Source organism: Xyrauchen texanus, chromosome 25 (assembly GCF_025860055.1).
Source record: "Xyrauchen texanus isolate HMW12.3.18 chromosome 25, RBS_HiC_50CHRs, whole genome shotgun sequence".
Taxonomy (NCBI): domain Eukaryota; kingdom Metazoa; phylum Chordata; class Actinopteri; order Cypriniformes; family Catostomidae; genus Xyrauchen; species Xyrauchen texanus.
The window spans coordinates 6,407,644-6,414,968 of record NC_068300.1 but is presented as its reverse complement, the minus strand read 5'-3'; positions in this window follow the sequence as shown (position 1 = coordinate 6,414,968).

The window sequence follows — 7,325 nt, the reverse complement described above, 5'->3', positions numbered from 1 at the left end:
TCCACACTGAGAGCAAGTGGAAGATTTCTTGGAAGATTCCTTGGCTGCTCTTCTTTGAACCTTTTTAGAGAGAATTTCTTCTTAGTCTTTGAGAAACTCAAAGACTTTTTATGTGAAGTTGTAAAATCATGATGTTTCTGATACTGAAGTTTTTCCTCCACTTCATTCAGTTTTTGATGTTCCTCTTTCACTTCCATCAGCTCTACAATGAACACAGTAAATTGACAAAAATCAATTCAAGAGGGACAAATGTGAAACATTAATTGACAACAATCAAATGACAAATGACCATTTAACCCTAATTTAAAGGGCAGAACACAAATGTCCAGTAAAGGTCAAAGTAATCATAAATACAGTGCATCCGGAAAGTATTCACAGCGCTTCACTTTTCCCACATTTTGTTATGTTACAACCTTATTTAAATGGATTAAATTCATTATTTTCCTCAATTCTACAAAAAAAACCCATAATGACAATGTGAAAGAAGTTTGTTTGAAATGTTTTCAAATTTATTACAAATAAAATACGAAAAAAAAAAAAAAAAAAAAAAACAATCACATGTACATAAGTATTCACAGCCTTTGCTCAATACTTTGTTGAAGCACCTTTGGCAGCAATTACAGCCTCAAGTCTTTTTGTGTATGATGCTACAAGCTTGGCACACCTATTTTTGGGCAGTTTCTCCCATTCTTCTTAGCAGGACCTCTCAAGCTCCATCAGGTTGGATGGGGAGCATCGGTGCACAGCCATTTTCAGATCTCTCCAGAGATGTTCAATCGGGTTAAAGTCTGGGCTCTGGCTAAGCCACTCAAGGACATTCACAGAGTTGTCCCGTAGCCACTCCTTTGTTATCTTGGCTGTGTGCTTAGGGTCGTTGTCCTGTTGGAAGATGAACCTTCGCCCCAGTCTGAGGTCCAGAGTGCTCTGGAGCAGGTTTTCATCAAGGATGTCTCTCTGCATTGCTGCATTCATCTTTCCCTTGATCCTGACTAGTCTCCCAGTTCCTGCCGCCGAAAAACATCCCCACAGCATGATGCTGCTGCCACCAACATGCTTCACTGTAGGGATGGTATCGGCCAGGTGATGAGCAGTGCCTGGTTTCCTCCAGACATGACGCTTGCCATTCAGGCCAAAGAGTTCAATCTTTGATTCATCAGACCAGAGAATTTTGTTTCTCATGGTCTGAGAGTCCTTCAGGTGCCTTTTGGCAAACTCCAGACAGGCTGTCATGTGCCTTTTACTGAGGAGTGGCTTCCGTCTGGACAATCTACCATACAGGCATCATTGGTGGAGTGCTGCAGAGATGGTTGTTCTTCTGGAAGGTTATCCTCTCTCCACAGAGAAATGCTGGAGCTCTGTCAGAGTGACCATCGGGTTCTTGGTCACCTCCCTGACTAAGGCCCTTCTCCCCCGATCGCTCAGTTTGACCAGGTGGCCAGCTTTAGGAAGAGTCCTGGTGGTTCCAAACTTCTTCCATTTAAGGATGATGGAGGCCACTGTGCTCACTGGGACCTTCAATACTACAGAATTGTTTCCGTAACCTTCCCCAGATCTGTGCTTTGATACAATCCTGTCTCGGAGGTCTACAGACAATTCTTTGGACTTCATGGCTTGGTTTGTGCTCTGACATGTACTGTTAACTGTGGGACCTTATATAGACAGGTGTGTGCCTTTCCAAATCAGGTTCAATCAACTGAATTTACCACAGGTGGACTCCAATCAAGTTGTAGAAACATCTCAAGGATGATCAGTGGAAACAGGATGCACCTGAGCTCAATTTTGAGTGTCATGGCAAAGGCAGTGAATACTTATATACATGTGATTTTTTTTTCCTTTTTTTATTTTTAATACATTTGCAAAGATATCAAACAAACTTCATGTTGTAATTATGGGGTATTGTTTGTAGAATTTTGAGGAAAATAATGAATTTAATCCATTTTGGAATAAGGCTGTAACATAAAATGTGGAAAAAGTGAAGCCAGGAAGTTAAAGCTTGGTCACAAATGGGTATTCCAAATGGACAATGGCCACAAGCATACCTCTAAAGTTGTGGAAAAAAGGCTTAAGGACAACAAAGTCAAGGTATTGGAGTGGCCATCACAAAGCCCTGACCTCAAAACTATTTGTGGGCAGAACTGAAAAAGCGTGTGTGAGTAAGGAGGCCTTCAAACATGACTCAGTTACACCAGTTCTGTCTGGAGGAATGGGCCAAAATTCCAGCAACTTATTGTGAGAAGCTTGTGGAAGGATACCCAAAACGTTTGACCCCAGTTAAACAATTTAAAGGCAATGCTACAAAATATTTCTGACCCACTGGGAATGTGATGGATAAAAAAGCTGAAATAAATAATTCTCTCTACTATTATTCACTTATTTCACATATTTAAAAATAAAAGTAGTGATCCTAACTGACCTAAGACAGGGAATGTTTTCTATGATTAAATGTCAAAAATTGTGAAAAACTGAGTTTAAATGTATTTGGCTAATGTGTGTGTGTGTGTGTGTAAACTTCTGACTTCAACAGTAAGTGGATTCTTGAATAACGTATTGTTTCCTATGGTAAAAAAAAGTAAACTGGCACGAAAATGTAAAACAACATTAAAGGAAGAAACATACCTGAAGGAAAAAAATCACCAACTTCATCACTCCGTTGTTCCTCTAGAGTGTTTTCTTCTTTTATCTCCTCCAGCGTCACTTCAATCTCCGCTGGTGTCTGCAGCATCTGCTGTTCTCCAGCATTACAGACAGAAGTCAGAGACTCTGTGGAGGTTTGATCATCATCATCTTCATCTCTCTGTTGTTCCTCTGCTGTAATTTCTTCTTTTATCTCCACCAGCTTCACTTCAATCTTCACTGGTGTCTGCAGCATCTGCTGTTCTTCAGCGTTACAGACAGAAGTCAGAGACTCTGTGGAGGTTTGATCACTATCATCTTTATCTCTCTGTTGTTCCTCTGATGTGGTTTCTCTTCTCATCTTCATCAGATTCCTGCAGTCCAGCAGCTTCACGGAACACATCTTCACTGGTATCTGCATCGTCTGCTGTTCTTCAGCATTACAGACAGAAGTCAGAGACTCTGTGGAGGTTTGATCACCCTGATTACCGTCAGTAGAACAGAGTAAAGTGAGCTGTGAGTCCTGTGTGTCTCTGGATCTCTGTTCAGAGAGTTTGTCCAGCAGTCGCTGTGGTGTGGACTGATCTCTGCCGCTCCACACTGAATCCTGACATTCTGTGGAGGTCCCATCAGTCACACACACTGAAGATTGACAAGAAACCTTTTCCAGCTCCTGACAAAAACAACACAATCACATCTGTACATTCATCATGACAGAGTCAGAGTCGTTTCATATCATTTGAAAGCTTACTTACGATCTCAAATTTAACTTGCTCAAAACAGGTGCAGGGTGAAACAAATTCTGTTTCCTTAAGTTTTGTCTTCAGTGACATCACCTCTTTCTTCAGCTGAGAGATTTCCATGATGAAATCATCAATATCCAGCATGGACAGATCAGTTCCTACTGATTTACAGCAGATCACATCCACCTGCGCTCTCATGATGAACATCTGAACACAAAAACTTTATTGTAAATAACCCTCAATTATTTAAATAGTTTTCTTATTTTGGTGTTATTATATTAATATATCATTTACAGTCACATGATACGCGTTTTGTAATTTTTCCCTACTGTTATTTTGCCAATCAAGACTTTAAGTTTGAAGTGCTGTTCGTCCAAGTAATGGGAGTGCGAATGGAGAGAGCGTTCAACATACGCACACACCTAAAAGCTAATGAGCCTACAGTGTAGTCTAGAGTTTTTTTGTTTTCTCCTCAATTTGGAATGCTCAATTCCAAAAGCGCTCCAAGTCCTCATGATGGCACGGTGACTCGCCTCAATCTGGGTGGTGGAAGACAAATCTCAGTTGCCTCCACATCTGAGACAGTCAATCCATGCATCATATCATGTGCTTGTTGAGTGCATTACCATAGAGACATAGCACGTGAGGAGGCTCAGGCTATTCACCGCGGCATCCACGCACAACTCACCACATTATAACCACCGAGTGAGAACCACATTATAGCGACCACGAGGAAGTTAAACCAACATGACTCTTCCCACCCTAGCAAACGGGTTGCTTAGGAAGCCTGACCGGAGTCACACAGCAGCACACCCTGGATTCGAACTTGCGACTCCAGGTGTGATAGTCAGCGTATTTACTCGCTGAGCTACCCAGGCAGTGGCGGCGCCAGGGGGGAGCTAGGTGGTGCTGTAGCTCCCCTTATAATAGCCATAGCACCCACCCAGAAAATGTTTGTAATTTTTTATATTTATATTTTAATGTCATGTTTGAATAGTCTTTTTCATGTTGTTAAAAATGGGAATAAATAATAATTAAAAATATATATATTTAGTTTAAAATAATGCGCGGCCTGTGATCTTCTTTGGCCAATGGGCGCAGCTCCCGCTGAACGTTTGACCTTAACATTTGTGATTGCAGCTTGTTTTAGTTTGGAAATTTAGCACAGTAAAACATACACCACATGACCACAATGGATAGTTTTTTGCTCCCTAAACGTCCACGTTCTTCCGAGTCACAAGGAAAACGAGACTGTGAAGGTGCAGACACACCGCTCATCGTCACAGAGCCCCAGGAACAAGAAAATCCTGGGGATGAAGACGAAGGAGAATCGCCGGCGACTTCCATGGAGGATGCTAACGTTACGGTTTGTGCTGCAGCAGGTGATATTAGCAGCCATCCTCAAGAGGGCCCAAGGAGGCCAGTCCTTCTAAAATACCCCACTCGGCAATTTGGGAATCAGCAGAGAAGTTTTAACAAAAGTTGGATGGATCAGTATTCATGGCTGGAATACAGCGTGGCCAAAGATGCAGCATTTTGTTTTGCGTGTAGGCATTTTTTGAAACGAGGGCACGGATTTCATTTAGAGCCAACATTTACCAGCAACGGATTCAACAACTGGCGGAAAGCATCAGCATCTCTGAAGAGCCATCATGAAAGTATGGGGCACAAATTTGCAATGGAAGGATGGAGTGAGTTCAAGCAAAAAGAGTCAAGCGGATCTAAAATAGCAAACATGCTTGATAAGGGACATTCTGCGTTAGTTATTGAGAACAGAAAATACATGAAAGCTGTGGTGGAGAGCCTACGCTTCACAGCCTGCCAGGGCATCGCACAGCGAGACCACAGAGAGGGTGAGGAGTCACACAACAAGGGAAACTTCCGTGAGCTGCTGGATGTCATTGCTAAGTTTGATTCAACAGTGGACAAAAAGTTAGCTTCTAACCCATCAAACGCCAGATACACTCATCATGAAATTCAAAATGAGATATTTGCTGTAATGGCAGAAATTATAAGAAAGAAGATAAGTGATGAGGTGAGTGATGCCGAGTGCTTTGCTGTTTTGGTGGATGAGAGTAAAGATACGAGTAAAAAAGAGCAGATTTCTGTTATCGTGCGGTATTTGCAGACAGAGTCAGTGGAAGTGCATGAGGAGTTTTTGCATTTTACTGCCGCAGATGGATTGGATGCAGACTCTCTGCTAGCCAGCATCAAACACACACTCAGTCAGTGTAACATTGATATACATTGCTGTGTCGGTCAATGCTACGACGGAGCATCCGTGATGTCAGGATGTAATAATGGTGTGCAGGAAAAATTCAGAAAGGAGGTGCCGCAAGCCATCTATATACATTGCCACGCACACAAGCTGAATTTAGTGTTAGTGGACTGTGTACATAATGTCAGCGCTGCAGCAGAGTTTTTTGAGACAATACAAATGCTCTACAAGTTTTTTTCTGGATCCGTGGTGCACGATCTATTCATGAGAAAACAAAAAGAGCTCGTCCCGACAGCACAAACAGTGGAACTCAAGAGACTGTGCGATACTCGCTGGGCTTGCCACTATAATGCGATCTGCGCCGTCAAGAAAACTCTCCCCGCTCTGCGAGCCACTCTGTGTGACGCACATCGGAGGGCAGAGGCAAGAGCCATTAGTGCCATCATCGATGAGAAGTTTGTTTTGCATCTCATCATGTTTGAGGATTTATTTAGAACAACAAAGTTCATGTCAGATCAGTTACAGGCCCCCGATTTTGACCTCGTTGCGGCAGAGGATTTGGCCCAGTCTGTAATTAATGCTCTATCAGAAAAGCGCACAGATACTAAGTGGAAAGAAATACAACAACAAGCAGAGACTCTGTATGCAAACACAGGCACAACACATACTTCACGCGAGAAAAGGCAGACCCAGAAAACTCGACACCTGGAAGATTTTATTGTGGAGGCCCCGATAGAGAGAACTCAGACAGACAACACCGATGACATGAAAACGCACTCTTTCTATCCAGTTATAGACAGGTTGATGGTGGAAATGAATCGGCGCTTTTCAACAGAGACAAATTACGTACTGAGAGGTGTACCAACTCTCAGCCCAAAACACACATCGTTTTTGGACAAACAACTTCTGCTGCCCATGGCCCGACACTATGGTGTCAGTGAGGAAAACCTGTCAGCAGAGCTCTATCAGGTGCGGCGGATTCTGCAAAGGAAGGAAGAACAGGGACATGCTATCCATAGCACACAGGAGTTCCTATCCTTAATGCGGCCATATAAAGATGCATTTATGGACCTGTATAAGTTAATATGCATAGCCCTGACACTTCCTGTCACATCAGTGAGCTGTGAACGCAGTTTTTCTTGCCTGAACCGTGTAAAAAAACTACCTGAGGAACAGCAGTTCCTTTTGGCTATAAACACGGAGAGAACGAGGACCCTTGACTGTAACAACATCATTGATGCCTTCGCACTCAATCACAGCAACAGGCGTATTGTTTTGTTGTGAAGACGTCTATGGTAAGTGCTTGATTTTCCCCTCTGTTGGCTGTTACAAATTTCATTAGACTAATGTTGGTAACTGGCTGTGTGATTTCGCGAGCATTTTAGGCCGAAGCGTGCACATCTGTTGTCTTTTGTTGCTGCTGTTTGCTGCTCCGTTGTATTCAGGGCTCGACTGTGACAGAATTGTGTGAAATATTATTTTCAGAGGTTTACATTGGCAGGCTAATGTATGTTGTATCTATAGCCCTTGTGTTGAAAACTTTTACATACATATACATATATATATATATATATGCTAGCTTATAGTCGCGGAGCGAGTATAGTTAATGCGGGCATGTATGCGCATGTGTAGGCTATACCAAGGGTGGTCCGATGCGACCTCCATAATGAAACGCCCCAAAATTCAAAGCACCTTAAAGTGTTAAGCATCCCCATAGCACCTGCAACCGAAAATCTCTGGTGCCGCCACTG